General features: G+C 44.4%; 1 pseudogene; it reads right to left on the reverse strand.

Annotated features, from left to right (window-relative positions):
• Nucleotides 1-22,709, reverse strand: part of LOC135518667 (receptor-type tyrosine-protein phosphatase mu-like) — a 184,536-nt pseudogene that overhangs the window by 30,848 nt on the left and 130,979 nt on the right.

Here is a 22,709-nt window from a genome sequence, read left to right on the forward strand (position 1 = left end):
GACAGACAGACAGACAGACAGACAGACAGACAGACAGGGAACTGAATCTGTCTGGTCTGGGAAGCTGACTGTCTCAAATAGAACCATATCCCCTATATACTGTAGTGCACTACATTTAACCAAAACTCGATGGACCCGGAGAAAAGTAGTGCACTATATAGGGAATAGGGTTCCATAGGGCTTTGGTCTAAAGTAGTGCACTATATAGGGAATAGGGTGCCATAGGACTCTGGTCTAAAGTAGTGCCCTATATAGGGAATAGGGTTATATAGGGCTCTGGACTAAAGTAGTGCACTATATAGGGAATAGGGTGCCATTTGAGACTAAAACAATGATCACAGTGCCTGGTCTGAGGATCTACATGCAACCAGGGACTGTATCAATCTGCGTAGTGATAGTGATATTATTTGTATCTCCGCACTGCCATCTGCATCGCTAGTTATAGCCTAATGTTAGCTAGCAAGCTAACATTCCATTTAGTTGGTTAGCTTTAGCTACCTGCAGATTGCTACTTCAGCATTTCATACATGGTGTCTAGCTATAACAATTAGAGTGTACTGTAGCTATGGGTTAGGATTATGGTTCATTGTTTAGCTAGCTAGCTACATAAAATAGTCTCCCTACTCCCGTTACCTGCTGCAATGCTGCTTGGATTCCACCTGGAGATCTGTTCACCGTCTGTCCAAGTCTGTCTCCACCTGTCTAGTACCCCCACCACACTCCCCCTCTCTCCGAAGCTTTCGCTCACCTCCAGCACACACACACACTGTTGGGGCTAGTAACTCTGAACTTGCTGTGGCTAGCCCCAAATCATTATATTTTATTCTTGTGCATTTTTAACTGTTTTGCTACTTGCCTCATGACTTCTGCATGCTTTGTTAACTATGAACTTTCTTGTTTTCCCAATCGTGGGACAGACTGTTTGTTCCCACACTCAGGATTCTGACTCTCTATTGGTTACACAGACTCTTGGCCTCCCATCCTATTTGAACCACCTCTCGCCGGCTTTGTATTCATGTTACTTGATGAAATGGCTGTGCAATATGATCTTGTTGTTATCTGATGCATATCCCTGTCCTCTGCCGTGCCCTGATTGTTTTACTGCTGATGATATCTGGAAATGTGTATGTACACCCTGACTCATGTACTGTTGTTAGCCCCAATTCTCACTTGTGGTCTGATATTTGTTTCACTGATTTCTGCACTCGTAAAAACCTTGGTTTTCTGCATGTTACAACACTAGACGCATATTGTCTAAAATGTATCAATTGAAAGTGTGGGTTCACAGCTCCAATCCAGATGTGTTGGTCATTACTGAGATGTGGTTCAGAAAGAGGGTTTTGAATGCTGATGTTAACCTTTCTGGTTATAACCTTTTTCGGCAAGACAGATCTTCCAAAGGTGGTGGAGTGGCAATCTTTACTGAGGATCACCTTCAGTGCTCGGTGGTCTCCACAAAGTCTGTCCACAAACAATTTGATTTAATGCTTTTCAGCATTACACTTTCAAATAGCTCTTCGTTGACTGTTGCGCTGGCCTGTACCCTACCTGCCCTAAAATCTCTCCTGGCCCCTTACACTAAATCTGAATTTGTCCTGCTAGGTGACCTAACCACCTGACCAAGTCCTAAAGCAATGGGACTCCCTAAATCGTTCTCAGATTATTACCAATCCCACAAGGTATGACTCCAAACACCCAAAAAAGGCTACTCTCCTCGCCTTATATTCTCACAAATAATCCTGATAGGTATCAGTCTGGTGTTTTCTGCTGTTTTCTGTTGTTACAGCCTGTGTTCGTAATGGCTGCTCAGTGAAATGACCCGCCCTGATTTGTCAAAGAAACTCGCTAAAATCCTTTAATGATCAAGCGTTCCTTCATGACCTAGCTCTGTAAAATGGCATAGAATCAGCTTGATCCCCTCTGGACCCTTCTTATTGGATAATTTCAGTGAAATTGTTAACAAAAACACCCCCATAATGAAAACGAGAATTTAAAAAACAGGTTCAGCCCCCCGGTTCGCCCGTGATCTTGAAGATTTACTCCACCTCAAGAATGGCTCTGCACACGCATACTCAGGCTGACTGGCTCTCGTTCAGGCAAATGAGAAATAAACCCAGGCTATCCAGAAGACCAACGTTAGTAACATTGGCCAACCATCCAAAGGACATCTAGCCGACTTGGCACAAATGTGGGAAGCATTGCACCCACCTGGGGTCCAAGGTCCCCTGATTAGAGGGGAACAATTAAAACAAGCCGTGGTACCGGCTTCGAGGTCCAGAGTTCAGTTTGTGGGATTTACATGTATCATATTGAGCCAGTTTGAGCCAGTTTCTCACAGCAATGAAAACAGTCCTGCAGCATCAGGAAACGCTGATTATAATTCATGGAATATTAAATATATTATTATATAATTCTTTCTCTCTCTATGGGTCTAAGTCCAAGACGTTCTGGAAACCGGTAAAAGATCTGGAGAATAAAGTGTCCCTTCATGTTGATGATGTGGTTGTTACTGACAAGGAGCACATGGCTGAGCTCTTTAATCACCACTTCATTAAGTCAGGATTCCTATTTAACTCAGCCATGCCTCCGTACCTGTCCAACATTTCCTCATCTCCCACCCCTTCTAAAATGACTATCCTCGATGCTTCTCCCTCTCTTTCCCCTGCCCTGCTACAAAGTTTCACCCTGCAGGCAGTCACTGAGTCCGAGGTGCTAAAGGAGCTCCTTAATTATTAAACTTGACCCCAAAAAAACATCTGGGTCAGAGGGTTTAGACACTTTCTTCTTTAAGGTTGCTGCCCCTCATCACCAAGCCTATCTGTGACCTTTAATAACCTCTCTCTCCTCTTTGGGGAGGTTCCCATTGCTTGGAAGTCAGCCACAGTTTGTCCTTTCTTTAAAGGGGGAGATCAAGCTGATCCTATTTCTATGTTGCCCTGTTTATCAACCGTGTTGGAAAAACGTGTCAATAATCACTGGCTCTCTTGATGTCGATAGTATTCTCTCTGGTATGTCTATAGTATTCTCTCTGGTATGTCTATGGTATTCTCTCTGGTATGTCTATGGTATTCTCTCTGGTATGTCGATAGTATTCTCTCTGGTATGTCTATGGTATTCTCTCTGGTATGTCTATAGTATTATCTCTGGTATGTCTATAGTATTCTCTCTGGTATGTCTATAGTATTCTCTCTGGTATGTCTATGGTATTCTCTCTGGTATGTCTATGTATTCTCTCTCGATAGTATTCTCTCTGGTATGTCTATAGTATTCTCTCTGGTATGTCTATAGTATTCTCTCTGGTATGTCTATGTCTGGTATGTCTATAGTATTCTCTCTGGTATGTCTATGGTATTCTCTCTGGTATGTCTATAGTATTCTCTCTGGTATGTCTATAGTATTCTCTCTGGTATGTCTATAGTATTCTCTCTGGTATGTCTATAGTATTCTCTCTGGTATGTCTATAGTATTCTGTCTGGTATGTCTATAGTATTCTCTCTGGTATGTCTATAGTATTCTCTCTGGTATGTCTATAGTATTCTCTCTGGTATGTCTATAGTATTCTCTCTGGTATGTCTATAGTATTCTCTCTGGTATGTCTATAGTATTCTCTCTGGTATGTCTATAGTATTCTCTCTGGTATGCAATCTGGTTTCCGCTCAGGTTATGGATGTGTCACTGCAACCTTAAAGGTCATCAGTGATTTCACTATTGCCCTTGATTCTAAGCAATGTTGTGCTGCTATTTTTATTGACTTGGCCAAAGCTTTTGATACGGTAGCCATTCCATTCTTGTGGGACCGCTAAGGAGTATTGGTGTCTCTGAGGAGTCTTTGGCCTGGTTTGCTAACTAACTCTCTCAAAGAGTGCAGTGTCTTAAGTCAGGACATCTGCTGTCTCAGCCACTGTATGTCACCAAGGTAGTACCCCAAGGCTCAATCCTAGGCCCCATGCACTTCTCAATTTACATCAACAACATAGCTCAGACAGTAGGAAGCTCTCTCATCCATTTATATGCAGATGATACAGTCTTATACTCAGCTGGCCCCTCCCCGGATTTTGTGTTAAAGACTCTAAAACAAAGCTTTCTTAGTGTCCAACAAGCTTTCTCTGCCCTTAACCTTGTTCTGAACACCTCCAAAACAAAGGTCATGTGGTTTGGTAAGAGGAATGCCCCTCTCCCCACAGGTGTGATTACTACCTCTGAGGGTTTAGAGCTTAAGGTAGTCACCTTATACAAATACTTCTGAATGTGGCTAGACGGTACACTGTCCTTCTCTCAGCACATATCAAAGCTGCAGGTTAAAGTTAAATCTATACTGGGTTTCCTCTTTCGTAATCGCTCCTCTTTCACCCGAGCTGCCAAAATAACCCTGATTCAGATGACATGCTAGATTATGGAGACGTAATCTATAGATCGGCACGTAAGGGTGCTCTCGAGGGGTTAGATGTTCTTTACCATTCGGCCATCAGATTTGCCACCAATGCTCCTTATAGGACAGATCACTGCACTCTCTGTAAAAACAAAGGTCATGTTGTCAACTGGTAATCTGTCACGCCCTGGCCATAGAGAGGCTTTTATTCTCTATTTTGGTTAGGCCAGGGTGTGACTAGGGTGGGCATTCTAGTTTCTTTATTTCTATGTTTTCTGTTTCTATGTTTCTAGCTAGGTGAACATGTCTAGACAGTAGTGGCCCGTCAAGTTAGCTAGGTGTGTCTGGGGTTGACTAGGGTCATCTATTGTATTTCATGAACATGTCTAGACAGTAGTGACCCATCCACTTAGCTAGATGTGTGTGTGTGGGGGGGGGTAAGAATCATCTAATAATTAAAAAAAAATATTTGATGAGAATATGGGCCAAGGACGAGATAAAGTGTATTTTTACACAGAGTTTTTCCTTAATCTAGGCTTCTACTTTCACCACTTTCAGTCTTGAAATCTTTGGTTGTTGACGACACTACCATACTCACTCTTTTTAGCACATGGCCTCACATGTGAATGCTTAAAGAGATGGGTGGGGCTAAGGCTTAAGAGGGTTTGAACGATGCTGAATAGGTGTTATATATATACTGTATATATAGACAGTACCAATCAAACGTTTGGATACACCTAGTCATTCAAGGGATTTTCTTTATGTTTTACTATGTTCTACATTATAGAATAATAGAATAATAGTGAATAAATCAAAACTATAAAATAACAATATAATATGGAATCATGTAGTAACCATAAAAGTGTTAAACAAATACAAATATATTTTATATTTTACATTTATCAAGGTAGCCACCCTCTGCCTTGATGACAGCTTTGCACACTCTTGGTATTCTCTCAACCAGCTTCATGAGGTAGTCACCTGGAATGCGTTTCAATTAACAGGTGTGCCTTGTCAAAAGTTAATTTGTGGAATGTACTGTGCTTGAGCCAATCAGTTGTGTTGTGACATGGTAGAGGTGGTAGACAGAAGATAGGCCTATTTAGCTAAAAGCTTGCTTTTATATAATTTTTAAGAAAAGCTTGAAAAGGTAGTTTGGGAGGTTTGTATCCTAAGTAACCTGCACACACATTGCTTGAAATGCAATAGACCAACATGCAGTAGTTTCTGTTTTAGGTCAAAGCTGTGTGCTGGAAAACCTTGGTAGAGCATGAGTGGGGTAGGCATTGTGGTGCTCATGTGAATTTCCGTTCTTTTTCAGCTTCAGACCAATGCCTAATTCTCCTCTATTTTTTTTTTTTTTTTTTTTTGGGGGGGGTGGTAAGGTAGAGAACCTACCTAATATTCAACATTAAATATAGTTCAGGGGCTTGGTTAGCTGGCATGGGTATAAACAACCATTTCATGGGCACATAGCCTGTCGTTTAGTGGCCTGGAAAAGTACATGGCTGTGAGATATTTTCTGATTTGTTGGCCATTTGAGGTTGTTCAACAGGAATAAGGAGGTGTATCGCTTCAGTGGATCTCTACAAGGGTCCAGAAGAGACAGACATTGTCACGCCTTGGTCTTAGTATTTTGTGTTTTAGTTAATTAGTTGGTCAGGCCAGGGTGTGACCCGGGTTTATGTTACTGTGTTGTCGTATTGGGTTTTTTGTAGGCATTGGGATTGTGGTTGATTAGGGGTGTGTTTAGTTTAGGTTTGGCTGCCTGAGGCGGTTCTCAATCAGAGTCAGGTGATTCTTGTTGTCTCTGATAGGGAACCGTATTTAGGTAGCCTGGGTTTCACTGTGTATTTCGTGGGTGATTGTTCCTGTCTCTGTGTAGTTTCACCAGATAGGCTGTAATTAGGTTTCACGTTCCGTTTTGTTGTTTTGTATTTGTCTCAGTTATTTTTCATGTATTCGTCATTTGTTTCATTAAAAAACATGAGTAACCAACACGCTGCATTTCGGTCCGACTCTCTTTCGACAAACGAAGAACGCCGTTACAGAAATGGAATGCTGGACAATACAATTTTTTTTTAAAGACTGTGTGTTTGATAATTGACTAAATTCATTTAAAAAATCAATAAATTCACAAATGACCTCGTACTGAGTGATGATTCCGTAGGTCTGGGCTGGCTCTCTCCATTTCAGGACCATCTTCTCTTCATAAGCACTGCCCTGGATGGAGTCCAGAGGGACCGCTCCAGGTACTGAGGGGGACAGGAACACACGATGCATAAGAGAGACGCTTCGTTACAGATACTCTGAGAGGATACGACTAGAACTAACAGATCACACTAATGCTGCGTTTACACCGGCACCAATTCTGATATTTTGTCGGATTATGGCCAAACAACATGACAGAATGTAAGAATTGGGCTGCCTGTGGAAAAGTAGCAATAAGATCTGAAACCTTCACAATGTGCCACACACCAAATTATACTGAGATACTCATGAATGTAATTTGATGAGAAGAGACTGAGTGGGAAAAATTAAGAACAATTTCCCTTCTCACATCCATCCAAATGTACAAACAAACTGGTCGATCACTGAACCGATCTCCCAGGGAAATCTCTACCAGTTCCATCTCTCAAATCAAATCAAATCAAATTTTATTTGTCACATACACATGGTTAGCAGATGTTAATGCGAGTGTAGCGAAATGCTTGTGCTTCTAGTTCCGACAATGCAGTAATAACCAACAAGTAATCTAACTAACAATTCCTAAACTACTGTCTTATACACAGTGTAAGGGGATAAAGAATATGTACATAAGGATATATGAATGAGTGATGGTACAGAGCAGCATAGGCAAGATACAGTAGATGGTATCGAGTACAGTATATACATGTGAGATGAGTATGTAAACAAAGTGGCATAGTTAAAGTGGCTAGTGATACATGTATTACATAAGGATGCAGTCGATGATATAGAGTACAGTATATAGGTATGCATATGAGATGAATAATGTAGGGTAAGTAACATTATATAAGATAGCATTGTTTAAAGTGGCTAGTGATATATTTACAACATTTCCCATCAATTCCCATTATTAAAGTGGCTGGAGTTGAGTCAGTGTCAGTGTGTTGGCAGCAGCCACTCAATGTTAGTGGTGGCTGTTTAACAGTCTGATGGCCTTGAGATAGAAGCTGTTTTTCAGTCTCTCGGTCCCAGCTTGATGCACCTGTACTGACCTCGCCTTCTGGATGATAGCGGGGTGAACAGGCAGTGGCTCGGGTGGTAGATGTCCTTGATGATCTTTATGGCCTTCCTGTAACATCGGGTGGTGTAGGTGTCCTGGAGGGCAGGTAGTTTGCCCCCGATGATGCGTTGTGCAGACCTCACTACCCTCTGGAGGGCCTTACGGTTGAGGGCGGAGCAGTTGCCGTACCAGGCGGCGATACAGCCCGCCAGGATGCTCTCGATTGTGCCTCTGTAGAAGTTTGTGAGTGCTTTTGGTGACAAGCCGAATTTCTTCAGCCTCCTGAGGTTGAAGAGGCGCTGCTGCGCCTTCTTCACGATGCTGTCTGTGTGAGTGGACCAATTCAGTTTGTCTGTGATGTGTATGCCGAAGAACTTAAAACTTGCTACTCTCTCCACTACTGTTCCATCGATGTGGATAGGGGGTGTTCCCTCTGCTGTTTCCTGAAGTCCACAATCATCTCCTTAGTTTTGTTGACGTTGAGTGTGAGGTTATTTTCCTGACACCACACTCCGAGGGCCCTCACCTCCTCCCTGTAGGCCGTCTCGTCGTTGTTGGTAATCAAGCCTACCACTGTTGTGTTGTCCGCAAACTTGATGATTGAGTTGGAGGCGTGCGTGGCCACGCAGTCGTGGGTGAACAGGGAGTACAGGAGAGGGCTCAGTACGCACCCTTGTGGGGCCCCAGTGTTGAGGATCAGCGGGGAGGAGATGTTGTTACCTACCCTCACCACCTGGGGGCGGCCCGTCAGGAAGTCCAGTACCCAGTTGCTCAGGGCGGGGTCGAGACCCAGGGTCTCGAGCTTGATGACGAGCTTGGAGGGTACTATGGTGTTGAATGCCGAGCTGTAGTCGATGAACAGCATTCTCACATAGGTATTCCCCTTGTCCAGATGGTTTAGGGCAGTGTGCAGTGTGGTTGAGATTGCATCGTCTGTGGACCTATTTGAGCGGTAAGCAAATTGGAGTGGGTCTAGGGAGTCAGGTAGGTGGAGGTGATATGGTCCTTGACTAGTCTCTCAAAGCACTTCATGATGACGGAAGTGAGTGCTAGTAGTAGTAGTCGTTTAGCTCAGTTACCTTAGCTTTCTTGGGAACAGGAACGATGGTGGCCCTCTTGAAGCATGTGGGAACAGCAGACTGGTATAGGGATTGATTGAATATGTCCGTAAACACACCAGCCAGCTGGTCTGCGCATGCTCTGAGGGCGCGGCTGGGGATGCCGTCTGGGCCTGCAGCCTTGCGAGGGTTAACACGTTTAAATGTTTTACTCACCTCGGCTGCAGTGAAGGAGAGACCGCATTTTTCCGTTGCAGGCAGTGTCAGTGGCACTGTATTGTCCTCAAAGCGGGCAAAAAAGTTATTTAGTCTGCCTGGGAGCAAGACATCCTGGTCCGTGACTGGGCTGGATTTCTTCCTGTAGTCCGTGATTGACTGTAGACCCTGCCACATGCCTCTTGTGTCTGAGCCGTTGAATTGGGATTCTACTTTGTCTCTGTACTGACGCTTAGCTTGTTTGATAGCCTTACGGAGGGAATAGCTGCATTGTTTGTATTCAGTCATGTTACCAGACACCTTGCCCTGATTGAAAGCAGTGGTTCGCGCTTTCAGTTTCACACGAATGCTGCCATCAATCCAAGGTTTCTGGTTAGGGAATGTTTTAATCGTTGCTATGGGAACGACATCTTCAACGCACGTTCTAATGAACTCGCACACCGAATCAGCGTATTCGTCAATGTTGTTATTTGACGCAATACGAAACATGTCCCAGTCCACGTGATGGAAGCAGTCTTGGAGTGTGGAGTCAGCTTGGTCGGACCAGCGTTGGACAGACCTCAGCGTGGGAGCTTCTTTTTTTAGCTTTTGTCTGTAGGCAGGTATCAGCAAAATGGAGTTGTGGTCAGCTTTTCCGAAAGGGGGGCGGGGCAGGGCCTTATATGCGTCGCGGAAGTTAGAGTAACAGTGATCCAAGGTTTTTCCGCCCCTGGTTGCGCAATCGATATGCTGATAAAATTTAGGGAGTCTTGTTTTCAGATTAGCCTTGTTAAAATCCCCAACAACGATGAATGCAGCCTCCGGATAAATGGTTTCCAGTTTGCAAAGAGTTAAATAAAGTTAGTTCAGAGCCATCGATGTGTCTGCTTGGGGGGGGATATATACGGCTGTGATTATAATCGAAGAGAATTCTCTTGGTAGGTAATGCGGTCTACATTTGATTGTGAGGAATTCTAAATCAGGTGAACAGAAGGATTTGAGTTCCTGTATGTTTCTTTCATCGCACCATGCCTCGTTAGCCATAAGGCATACACCCCCACCCCTCTTCTTACCAGAAAGGTGTTTGTTTCTGTCGGCGCGATGCGTGGAGAAACCCGTTGGCTGCACCGCATCGGATAGCGTCTCTCCAGTGAGCCATGTTTCCGTGAAGCACAGAACGTTACAGTCTCTGATGTCCCTCTGGAATGCTACCCTTGCTCGGATTTCATCAACCTTGTTGTCAAGAGACTGGACATTGGCAAGAAGAATGCTAGGAAGTGGGGCCCGATGTGCCCGTCTCCGTAGTCTGACCAGAAGACCGCTACGTTTCCCTCTTTTTCGGAGTCGTTTTTTGGGGTCGCTGCATGCGATCCATTCCGTTGTCCTGTTTGTAAGGCAGAACACAGGATCCGCGTCGCGAAAAACATATTCTTGGTCGTACTGATGGTGAGTTGACGCTGATCTTATATACAGTAGTTCTTCTCGGCTGTATGTAATGAAACCTAAGATGACCTGAGGTACTAATGTAAGAAATAACACGTAAAAAAACAAAAAACTGCATAGTTTCCTAGGAACGCGAAGCGAGGCGGCCATCTCTGTCGGCGCCGGGCCATCTCTGTCCAATCATCCTCTGTCTTTATATGTTGTCTGTCTGTCTGTCTGCCTGCCTGCCTGTCTGCCTGTATGTATGTCTGTCTGTCTGTCTGTCTGTCTGTCTGTCTGTCTGTCTGTCTGTCTGTCTCTCTGCCTGTCTGTCTCTCTGCCTGTCTGTCTGTCTGTCTGTCTGTCGGTCGGTCTGTCTGTCTGTCTGCCTGCCTGTCTGTCTGTCTGTCTGCCTGTATGTCTGCCTGTCTGTCTGCCTGTCTGTCTGTCTGCCTGTCTGTCTCTCTGTCTGTCTGTCTGTCTGTCTGTCTGTCTGTCTCTCTGTCTGTCTGTCTGTCTGTCTGCTTGTCTCTCTGTCCGTCTGTCTGTCTGTCTGTCTGTATGTCTCTCTGCCTGTCTGTCTGTCTGTCTGTCTGTCTGTCTGCCTGTCTGTCTCTCTGTCTGTCTGCCTGTCTCTCTGTCTGTCTGCCTGTCTGTCTGTCTGCCTGTCTCTCTGCCTGTCTGTCTGTCTGTCTGTCTGTCTGTCTGTCTGTCTCTCTGTCTGTCTGTCTCTCTGCCTGCCTGTCTGCCTGTCTGTCTCGCTGCCTGTCTGCCTGTCTGTCTCTCTGCCTGTCTCTCTGCCTGTCTGTCTCTCTGCATATCTGTCTCTCTGCCTGTCTGGCTGTCTGTATGTCTGTCTATCTGTCTGTCTGTCTGTATGTCTGCCTGTCTCTCTGCCTGTCTGCCTGTCTGTCTCTCTGCCTGTGTGTTTGTCTGTCTGCCTGTCTATCTGCCTGTCTGTCTCTCTGCCTGTCTGTCTCTCTGCCTGTCTGCCTGTCTGTCTCTCTGCCTGTCTGTCTCTCTGCCTGTCTGTCTGTCTGTCTGCCTGTCTGTCTCTCTGCCGGTCTGTCTCTCTGCCGGTCTGTCTCTCTGTCTGTCTCTCTGTCTGTCTGCCTGTCTCTCTGCCTGTCTGTCTGTCTCTCTGTCTGTCTGCCTGTCTCTCTGTCTGTCTGCCTGTATCTCTGCCTGTCTGTCTGTCTGCCTGTCTCTCTGTCTGTCTGTCTGTATGTCTGCCTGTCTCTCTGCCTGTCTGTCTCTCTGCCTGTCTGTCTGTCTGTCTGCCTGTCTGTCTCTCTGCCTGTCTGTCTCTCTGCCTGTCTCTCTGCCTGCCTGTCTCTCTGCCTGTCTGTCTCTCTGCCTGTCTGTCTGTCTGTCTCTCTGCCTGTTTGTCTGTCTCTCTGCCTGTCTGTCTGTCTCTCTGCCTGTCTGTCTGTCTCTCTGCCTGTCTGTCTGTCTCTCTGCCTGTCTGTCTGTCTCTGCCTGTCTGTCTGTCTGCCTGTGTGCCTGAGAGAGAGAGACATGATCCTCTCAAACTGACAGGGATCATTTTACTTCTTCAAATGAAATGAAATGACAGAGGGCTTCTTCTGTCAAAGGGAGTCTAGAACAGATACAGATACACCCCATCTCTGTCTGTTTCCTTCTCCCAGTGGGACTGTAAACACACACAACCTCGCACACACACAGACGCACGAGCATGCACACACGCACACACACACTCCCACAAGTCAGATACTGTGAAACAGTTGTCTCCCTTTTAAGATTCCCTCTAAAAATATATGAGACAGACCTGACAAGACTTTCTCATCCTGTCAGTATCTCTCTACTGTCGTTCATTAGTTCCTGTTATAACGCCTCAGAGTATTACTGTCGATTCCCGTAACCATTTCATAACCCTGTTGTAACCATTTCATAACCCTGTCGTAACCCTGTCGTAACCCTGTCGTAACCCTGTCGTAACCATGTCATAACCATGTCATAACCCTGTCATAACCCCGTTGTAACCCTGTCATAACCATGTCATAACCCTGTCATAACCCCGTCGTAACCCTGTCGTAACCATGTCATAACCCTGTCATAACCCTGTCATAACCCCGTCATAACCCTGTCATAACCCCGTCGTAACCCTGTCGTAACCATGTCATAACCCTGTCATAACCCTGTCATAACCCTGTCGTAACCCTGTCGTAACCCCATCATAACCCCATCATAACCCCGTCATAACCCTGTCGTAATCCTGTCGTAACCCCGTCGTAACCCTGTCGTAACCATCTCATAACCCTGTCGTAACCCTGTCATAACCCTGTCATAACTCTGATGCTTTATTCCCGTAACCATTTCATAACCCTGTTGTAACCATTTCATAACCCTGTTGTAACCATTTCATAACCCTGTCGTAACCCTGTCGTAACCCTGTCGTAACCCTGTCGTAACCATGTCATAACCCTGTCATAACCCTGTCATAACCCTGTCATAACCCCGTCATAACCCCGTCATAACCCCGTCGTAACCCCGTTGTAACCCTGTCATAACCATGTCATAACCCTGTCATAACCCCGTCATAACCCTGTCATAACCCCGTCGTAACCCTGTCGTAACCATGTCATAACCCTGTCATAACCCTGTCGTAACCCTGTCGTAACCCCATCATAACCCCGTCATAACCCTGTCGTAATCCTGTCGTAACCCCGTCGTAACCCTGTCGTAACCATCTCATAACCCTGTTGTAAACCCTGTCATAACCCTGTCATAACTCTGATGCTTTATAACACTTGATGTTGTCCTATGTCTGTCCCTTGCATCTCTGAGCTCTCTTTCCCCCCCTCTGAGTTTTAAACACTTCATTACGCTGTTATAATGCTGTTATAAACAGGTCGTAACTAAACTACCATTACGCCGTTATGATGCTGTTATACACATGTCGTAACTAAACTACCATTACGCCGTTATGATGCTGTTATAAACAGGTCGTAACTAAACTACCATTACGCCGTTATGATGCTGTTATAAACAGGTCGTAACTAAACTACCATTACGCCGTTATGATGCTGTTATAAACAGGTCGTAACTAAACTACCATTACGCCGTTATGATGCTGTTATAAACAGGTCGTAACTAAACTACCATTACGCCGTTATGATGCTGTTATAAACAGGTCGTAACTAAACTACCATTACGCCGTTATGATGCTGTTATAAACAGGTCGTAACTAAACTACCATTACGCCGTTATGATGCTGTTATAAACAGGTCGTAACTAAACTACCATTACGCCGTTATGATGCTGTTATAAACAGGTCGTAACTAAACTACCATTACGCCGTTATGATGCTGTTATAAACAGGTCGTAACTAAACTACCATTACGCCGTTATGATGCTGTTATAAACAGGTCGTAACTAAACTACCATTACGCCGTTATGATGCTGTTATAAACAGGTCGTAACTAAACTACCATTACGCCGTTATGATGCTGTTATAAACAGGTCGTAACTAAACTACCATTACGCCGTTATGATGCTGTTATGAACAGGTCGTAACTAAACTACCATTACGCCGTTATGATGCTGTTATGAACAGGTCGTAACTAAACTACCATTACGCCGTTATGATGCTGTTATAAACAGGTCGTAACTAAACTACCATTACGCCGTTATGATGCTGTTATAAACAGGTCGTAACTAAACTACCATTACGCCGTTATGATGCTGTTATAAACAGGTCGTAACTAAACTACCATTACGCCGTTATGATGCTGTTATAAACAGGTCGTAACTAAACTACCATTACGCCGTTATGATGCTGTTATAAACAGGTCGTAACTAAACTACCATTACGCCGTTATGATGCTGTTATAAACAGGTCGTAACTAAACTACCATTACGCCGTTATGATGCTGTTATAAACAGGTCGTAACTAAACTACCATTACGCCGTTATGATGCTGTTATAAACAGGTCGTAACTAAACTACCATTACGCCGTTATGATGCTGTTATAAACAGGTCGTAACTAAACTACCATTACGCCGTTATAAACAGGTTGTAACTAAACTACCATTACGCCGTTATGATGCTGTTATAAACAGGTCGTAACTAAACTACCATTACGCCGTTATGATGCTGTTATAAACAGGTCGTAACTAAACTACCATTACGCCGTTATGATGCTGTTATGAACAGGTCGTAACTAAACTACCATTACGCCGTTATGATGCTGTTATGAACAGGTCGTAACTAAACTACCATTACGCCGTTATGATGCTGTTATGAACAGGTCGTAACTAAACTACCATTACGCCGTTATGATGCTGTTATAAACAGGTCGTAACTAAACTACCATTACGCCGTTATGATGCTGTTATAAACAGGTCGTAACTAAACTACCATTACGCCGTTATGATGCTGTTATAAACAGGTCGTAACTAAACTACCATTACGCCGTTATGATGCTGTTATAAACAGGTCGTAACTAAACTACCATTACGCCGTTATGATGCTGTTATAAACAGGTCGTAACTAAACTACCATTACGCCGTTATAATGCTGTTACAAATCCTTATTGTCTGTATCTCTGGGCTCTCTGAGGGTTGTTTAACACATTTTATACACCTTCATAACCCTGTCATAAGCTTGTTATAACCATTCTAAAGGTGTTATAACACTCACCATCTTCATCCGTCTGCAGCGCCATCTCTCGGCTCTCTTTGACCCCTCTGGGTTCTTGAGGACCAGTTTGACTGACAGGTTGGTGTAGGGGTCAGGTTGTGGATGGTGTGCTGGGGGTCGCGACCCAGGGTGTCGTAACACACCTCCTCCCGGGTCTCGTCCTTCCCCGCCACGCGGGAGCGGTACTGCACCGTCAGGTTGTAGCTATGACAACGCGTCACGTTGTAGCCGAACGGCTCCCAGCGAATGGTGACTTGTTTCGATTGGACGTCAACTACCTCCAGACGTCTGGGACCGTGGATTGGCTCTGTAGGGGGAGAAGAACGGTATTTAGAGGATACAGGATGGATGGATAAGGATCTTCTGGTTTGGGAATGTGTGTGTGTGTGTGTTCGCGCGCATGTGCTAGCCTGTGTGATTATCCTAGGCAACTGTTGTACAATGCATTGGGTCTGTAGTGGAAGAAAACAACGTCTGTTTGAATGAACTTTTGCTTTAGCCAGGTGTTTTGACCTGATTAAAAATGTCTGGACATGTGTTGAATGAGCCAAATGGTATCCATGATGCTATTTAAAATCAGTCATGCTAAATTTTGTAAACTGTTCATCTCCGAAAACGAACATAACATTATGCGTCTGTCTGTCTGTCTGTATTAGATTGTGCCAGTTCATTCTGTGGTTTCAAAAGGAGCCCTAATCTAACTCTCACTTCAGTGAACCAGCACATCGTCTATGATTTGTCTCCTGAATAGAGTTGCTCCTTTGTTTGTGTCAGTGTAACATTTTGTTGTGTGAAAACGTGAGCTTCTACTTTCCTAGCACCAAAACCACAAACAGCAAAGTCTCCAGACCTACTAGTGATAGTACCTCTGTATAGGACATATCATCCCTCTAGACCTACTAGTGATAGTACCTCTGTATAGGATATATCATCCCTCTAGACCTACTAGTGATAGTACCTCTGTATAGGATATATCATCCCTCTATACCTACTAGTGATAGTACCTCTGTATAGGACATATCCCTCTAGACGTACTAGTGATAGTACCTCTGTATAGGACATATCATCCCTCTAGACCTACTAGTGATAGTACCTCTGTATAGGATATATCATCCCTCTAGCTAGACCTACTAGTGATAGTACCTCTGTATAGGACATATCATCCCTCTAGACCTACTAGTGATAGTACCTCTGTATAGGATATATCATCCCTCTATACCTACTAGTGATAGTACCTCTGTATAGGACGTATCATCCCTCTAGACCTACTAGTGATAGTACCTCTGTATAGGACATATCATCCCTCTATACCTACTAGTGATAGTACCTCTGTATAGGACATATCATCCCTCTAGCTAGACCTACTAGTGATAGTACCTCTGTATAGGACATATCATCCCTCTAGACCTACTAGTGATAGTACCTCTGTATAGGATATATCATCCCTCTAGACCTGCTAGTGATAGTATCTCTGTATAGGACATATCATCCCTCTATACCTACTAGTGATAGTACCTCTGTATAGGACATATCATCCCTCTAGCTAGACCTACTAGTGATAGTACCTCTGTATAGGACATATCATCCCTCTAGACCTACTAGTGATAGTATCTCTGTATATGATATATCATCCCTCTAGACCTACTATTGATAGTACCTCTGTATAGGACATATCATCCCTCTATACCTACTAGTGATAGTACCTCTGTATAGGATATATCATCCCTCTAGACCTACTAGTGATAGTACCTCTGTATAGGATATATCATCCCTCTATACCTACTAGTGATAGTACCTCTGTATAGGATATATCATCCCTCTAGACCTACTAGTGATAGTACCTCTGTATAGGATATATCATCCCTCTAGACCTACTAGTGATAGTACCTCTGTATAGGATATATCATCCCTCTAGACCTACTAGTGATAGTATCTCTGTATAGGATATATCATCCCTCTAGACCTACTAGTGATAGTACCTCTGTATAGGATATATCCCTCTATACCTACTGGTGATAGTATTCCTGTATAGGACATATCATCCCTCTAGACCATGTCATTCCTCTCCACCCTGTCCAGGCCAGCTATCAGCTCAACATGGATACGGAGTAAACTATCCAGACTTCATCTGTCGTTGTCTGTCTTTTAGTCCAGACCACAACCCCCACTGCCATCCGATCACATGTAATCAGATAGTCTTTATCTCCCCTCTTTTATCCAGACCACAACCCCAACAGCCATCCGATCACCTGTAATCACATAGTCTTTATCTCCCCTCTTATATCCAGACCACAACCCCAACAGCCATCCGATCACCTGTAGTCACATAGTCTTTATCTCCCCTCTTATATCCAGACCACAACCCCCACAGCCATCCGATCACCTGTAATCACATAGTCTTTATCTCCCCTCTTATATCCAGACCACAACCCCCACTACCTTATCTTTTTCTGCCTCTTTCTCTCCCTCTCTGTTTTTCCTTTCAACCCATTTCTATTTCCCTCCCTCCTCTTCCTATCTCCCTCCCTCCCTCTCCCCCCCTCTCTCCTATGGGAGGCGAGCAATCTAGCAGCCTAGTAGCCAGAGCTCAAGGTAATGGGATCAATTTCCCTCCCAGGTTAAAGCTTCAGTCCATTTCTCTGGAAGTCAACACTTTACCACCTATTAGGAGCTGCCAGGGCTCCATTCACTGTTACCCAGGAGACACACACACACACACACACAACCCCAGACCATGGTTGACATGCTGGGGTTATAGAGAAAGGAGGAGAGGAGGAGGGGGATGAGGGGGGGTGAGGGGAGGGGGGGATGAGGGAGGGGGAGGAGAGGAGGAGGGGATGGGGTGGGGGGAGAGGAGGAGGGGGGGGGGTGAAGAGAGGATAGGGGAGGGGAGGAATCGGAGAGGAGGACTGGACTCACCTCTCTGTCTGGCATACTGTTTGTATCCAGTTTGGTTTGTTTCTGGTCTCAGTAATGGTTTCTGGTCTCAGTAATGGTTTCTGGTCTCAGTAATGGTTTCTGGTCTCTCTCTGTAATGGTTTCTGGTCTCAGTAATGGTTTCTGGTCTCTCTCTGTAATGGTTTCTGGTCTCAGTAATTGTTTCTGGTCTCAGTAATGGTTTCTGGTCTCCGTAATGGTTTCTGGTCTCCGTAATGGTTTCTGGTCTCCGTAATGGTTTCTGGTCTCAGTAATGGTTTCTGGTCTCAGTAATGGTTTCTGGTCTCTCTCTGTAATGGTTTCTGGTCTCCGTAATGGTTTCTGGTCTCCGTAATGGTTTCTGGTCTCAGTAATGGTTTCTGGTCTCAGTAATGGTTTCTGGTCTCAGTAATGGTTTCTGGTCTCAGTAATGGTTTCTGGTCTCAGTAATGGTTTCTGGTCTCAGTAATGGTTTCTGGTCTCTCTCCGTAAGTTTCTGGTCTCAGTAATTGTTTATGGTCTCAGTAATGGTTTCTGGTCTCAGTAATGGTTTCTGGTCTCAGTAATGGTTTCTGGTCTCTCTCTGTAATGGTTTCTGGTCTCAGTAATTGTTTATGGTCTCAGTAATGGTTTCTGGTCTCCGTAATGGTTTCTGGTCTCCGTAATGGTTTCTGGTCTCCGTAATGGTTTCTGGTCTCAGTAATGGTTTCTGGTCTCAGTAATGGTTTCTGGTCTCTCTCTGTAATGGTTTCTGGTCTCCGTAATGGTTTCTGGTCTCCGTAATGGTTTCTGGTCTCAGTAATGGTTTCTGGTCTCAGTAATGGTTTCTGGTCTCAGTAATGGTTTCTGGTCTCAGTAATGGTTTCTGGTCTCAGTAATGGTTTCTGGTCTCAGTAATGGTTTCTGGTCTCTCTCCGTAAGTTTCTGGTCTCAGTAATGGTTTCTGGTCTCAGTAATGGTTTCTGGTCTCAAAATGGTTTCTGGTCTCAAAATGGTTTCTGGTCTCAAAATGGTTTCTGGTCTCAGTAATGGTTTCTGGTCTCAGTAATGGTTTCTGGTCTCCGTAATGGTTTCTGGTCTCAAAATGGTTTCTGGTCTCAAAATGGTTTCTGGTCTCAAAATGGTTTCTGGTCTCAGTAATGGTTTCTGGTCTCCGTAATGGTTTCTGGTCTCAGTAATGGTTTCTGGTCTCAGTAATGGTTTCTGGTCTCTCTCTGTAATGGTTTCTGGTCTCAGTAATTGTTTATGGTCTCAGTAATGGTTTCTGGTCTCCGTAATGGTTTCTGGTCTCCGTAATGGTTTCTGGTCTCCGTAATGGTTTCTGGTCTCAGTAATGGTTTCTGGTCTCAGTAATGGTTTCTGGTCTCTCTCTGTAATGGTTTCTGGTCTCCGTAATGGTTTCTGGTCTCCGTAATGGTTTCTGGTCTCAGTAATGGTTTCTGGTCTCAGTAATGGTTTCTGGTCTCAGTAATGGTTTCTGGTCTCAGTAATGGTTTCTGGTCTCAGTAATGGTTTCTGGTCTCAGTAATGGTTTCTGGTCTCAGTAATGGTTTCTGGTCTCAGTAATGGTTTCTGGTCTCAGTAATGGTTTCTGGTCTCAGTAATGGTTTCTGGTCTCAAAATGGTTTCTGGTCTCAAAATGGTTTCTGGTCTCAAAATGGTTTCTGGTCTCAGTAATGGTTTCTGGTCTCAGTAATGGTTTCTGGTCTCCGTAATGGTTTCTGGTCTCAAAATGGTTTCTGGTCTCAAAATGGTTTCTGGTCTCAAAATGGTTTCTGGTCTCAGTAATGGTTTCTGGTCTCCGTAATGGTTTCTGGTCTCAGTAATGGTTTCTGGTCTCAGTAATGGTTTCTGGTCTCTCTCTGTAATGGTTTCTGGTCTCCGTAATGGTTTCTGGTCTCCGTAATGGTTTCTGGTCTCAGTAATGGTTTCTGGTCTCAGTAATGGTTTCTGGTCTCAGTAATGGTTTCTGGTCTCAGTAATGGTTTCTGGTCTCAGTAATGGTTTAACCGTTTAATCGGTTTGAAGACTACAAGTGTGGTCAGTGGTTGCCAGTAAATTAGGTCACGAGACGACTGAAGTCTGAGAGAACAAGAGAGAGAGAGAGAGAGAGAGCGAGCGAGGAGAGAGAGACGTACATACATGGAGAGAGAGAGAGAGATGAATGGAGAGGGAGAGAGAGATAGCGAGAGAGGGAGAGAGAGAGGGAGAGAGAGCGAGAGAGGAAGAGAGAGAGAGAGGGAGAGAGAAAGAGAGAGAGAGAGAAAGAGAGAGAGAGATAAATGGAGAGGGAGAGAGGGGGTGAGGAAGAGAGACGAGTGGAGAGAGAGAGAGCGAGAGAGAGGGAAAGTGAGAGAGAGAGAGAGGGGGAGAGAGAGTGAGGGAGAGAGAGAGGGAGAGAGAGAGGGAGAGATAGAGGGAGAGAGAGAGGGAGAGATAGAGAGAGGGAGAGAGAAAGACAGGCTGCTGTTAAATGAAAGATGGACAACTGAGAAAATAAAGGAGTGATAGAAAGATGTAATCTACTGTTGTCATACTGTCATACTGTTATTGCCTGGCCTCTCGGAGAAAATACCTCTATCCCTCTCTCTCTCTCTTTCCTGTGCTTTAATAAAGAAGATGAAGGGAACGGTGAAGGTAGAGAATGATGGAGAGAACAGAAAAGAGAGGGCTCAAAGGAAACAGAGAGAAGCAGACCCATAAGCAGATTGAAGACAGAGGAGGGTGTGTGTGTGTGTGCGTGTATGCTTGTGCTTGTGCGTGTGCGTGTGTGTGCGTGCGTGTGTCCGTGAGTGTTTGTGTGTGTGTGTCCGTGTGCGTGCGTGTGTGTGTGTGTCCGTGTGCGTGCGTGTGTGTGTGTGTCCGTGCATGTGTGTGCGTGTGTGTGTGTCCGTGCGTGCGTGTGTGTGTGTGTGTGTGTCTGTGTGCGTGCGTGTGTGTGTGTGTCCGTGTGCGTGTGTGTGTGTCCATGTGCGTGCGTGTGTGTGCGTGTCCGTGTGCGTGCGTGTGTGTGTGTGCGCGTCGGTGTGCGTGTGTGTGTGTCTGTGTGTGCGTGTGTGTGTGTGTGTGTGTGTGTGTGTGTGTGTGTGTGCGTGTCTGTGTGCGTGTGTGTGTGTGTGTGCGTGTCTGTGTGCGTGTGTGTGTGTGTGTGCGTGTGTGTGTGTGTGTGTGTGTGCGTGTCTGTGTGCGTGTGTGTGTGTGTGCGTGTCTGTGTGCGTGTGTGTGTGTGTGTGTGCGTGTGTGTGTGCGTGTGCGTGTGTGTGTGCGTGTGTGTGTCTCTAGCATTAAAGTCGAGGGGCTGCAGATAACAAAAGGGTTGCTTATTAGAATCCCAGAGGGCTCTGGTCTACATTATTACATCTATTAGAATCCCAGAGGGCTCTGGTCTACATTATTACATCTATTAGAATCCCAGAATGATAGGGCTCTGGTCTACATTATTACATCTATTAGAATCCCAGAATGATAGGGCTCTGGTCTACATTATTACATCTATTAGAATCCCAGAATGATAGGGCTCTGGTCTACATTATTACATATATTAGAATCCCAGAGGGCTCTGGTCTACATTATTACATATATTAGAATCCCAGAGGGCTCTGGTCTACATTATTACATATATTAGAATCCCAGAATGATAGGGCTCTGGTCTACATTATTACATATATTAGAATCCCAGAGGGCTCTGGTCTACATTATTACATCTATTAGAATCCCAGAATGATAGGGCTCTGGTCTACATTATTACATATATTAGAATCCCAGAGGGCTCTGGTCTACATTATTACATCTATTAGAATCCCAGAGGGCTCTGGTCTACATTATTACATCTATTAGAATCCCAGAGGGCTCTGGTCTACATTATTACATCTATTAGAATCCCAGAGGGCTCTGGTCTACATTATTACATATATTAGAATCCCAGAGGGCTCTGGTCTACATTATTACATCTATTAGAATCCCAGAGGGCTCTGGTCTACATTATTACATCTATTAGAATCCCAGAATGATAGGGCTCTGGTCTACATTATTACATCTATTAGAATCCCAGAGGGCTCTGGTCTACATTATTACATCTATTAGAATCCCAGAGGGCTCTGGTCTACATTATTATATCTATTAGAATCCCAGAGGGCTCTGGTCTACATTATTACATCTATTAGAATCCCAGAGGGCTCTGGTCTACATTATTACATCTATTAGAATCCCAGAGGGCTCTGGTCTACATTATTACATCTATTAGAATCCCAGAATGATAGGGCTCTGGTCTACATTATTACATCTATTAGAATCCCAGAGGGCTCTGGTCTACATTATTATATCTATTAGAATCCCAGAGGGCTCTGGTCTACATTATTATATCTATTAGAATCCCAGAGGGCTCTGGTCTACATTATTATATCTATTAGAATCCCAGAATGATAGGGCGCTGGTCTACATTATTACATCTATTAGAATCCCAGAGGGCTCTGGTCTACATTATTACATCTATTAGAATCCCAGAATGATAGGGCTCTGGTCTACATTATTACATCTATTAGAATCCCAGAGGGCTCTGGTCTACATTATTACATCTATTAGAATCCCAGAATGATAGGGCTCTGGTCTACATTATTACATCTATTAGAATCCCAGAATGATAGGGCTCTGGTCTACATTATTACATCTATTAGAATCCCAGAATGATAGGGCTCTGGTCTACATTATTACATCTATTAGAATCCCAGAGGGCTCTGGTCTACATTATTGTATCTATTAGAATCCCAGAGGGCTCTGGTCTACATTATTGTATCTATTAGAATCCCAGAGGGCTCTGGTCTACATTATTACATATATTAG

The sequence above is a fragment of the Oncorhynchus masou genome, chromosome 3, assembly GCF_036934945.1.
Source record: "Oncorhynchus masou masou isolate Uvic2021 chromosome 3, UVic_Omas_1.1, whole genome shotgun sequence".
Taxonomy (NCBI): Eukaryota; Metazoa; Chordata; class Actinopteri; order Salmoniformes; family Salmonidae; genus Oncorhynchus; species Oncorhynchus masou.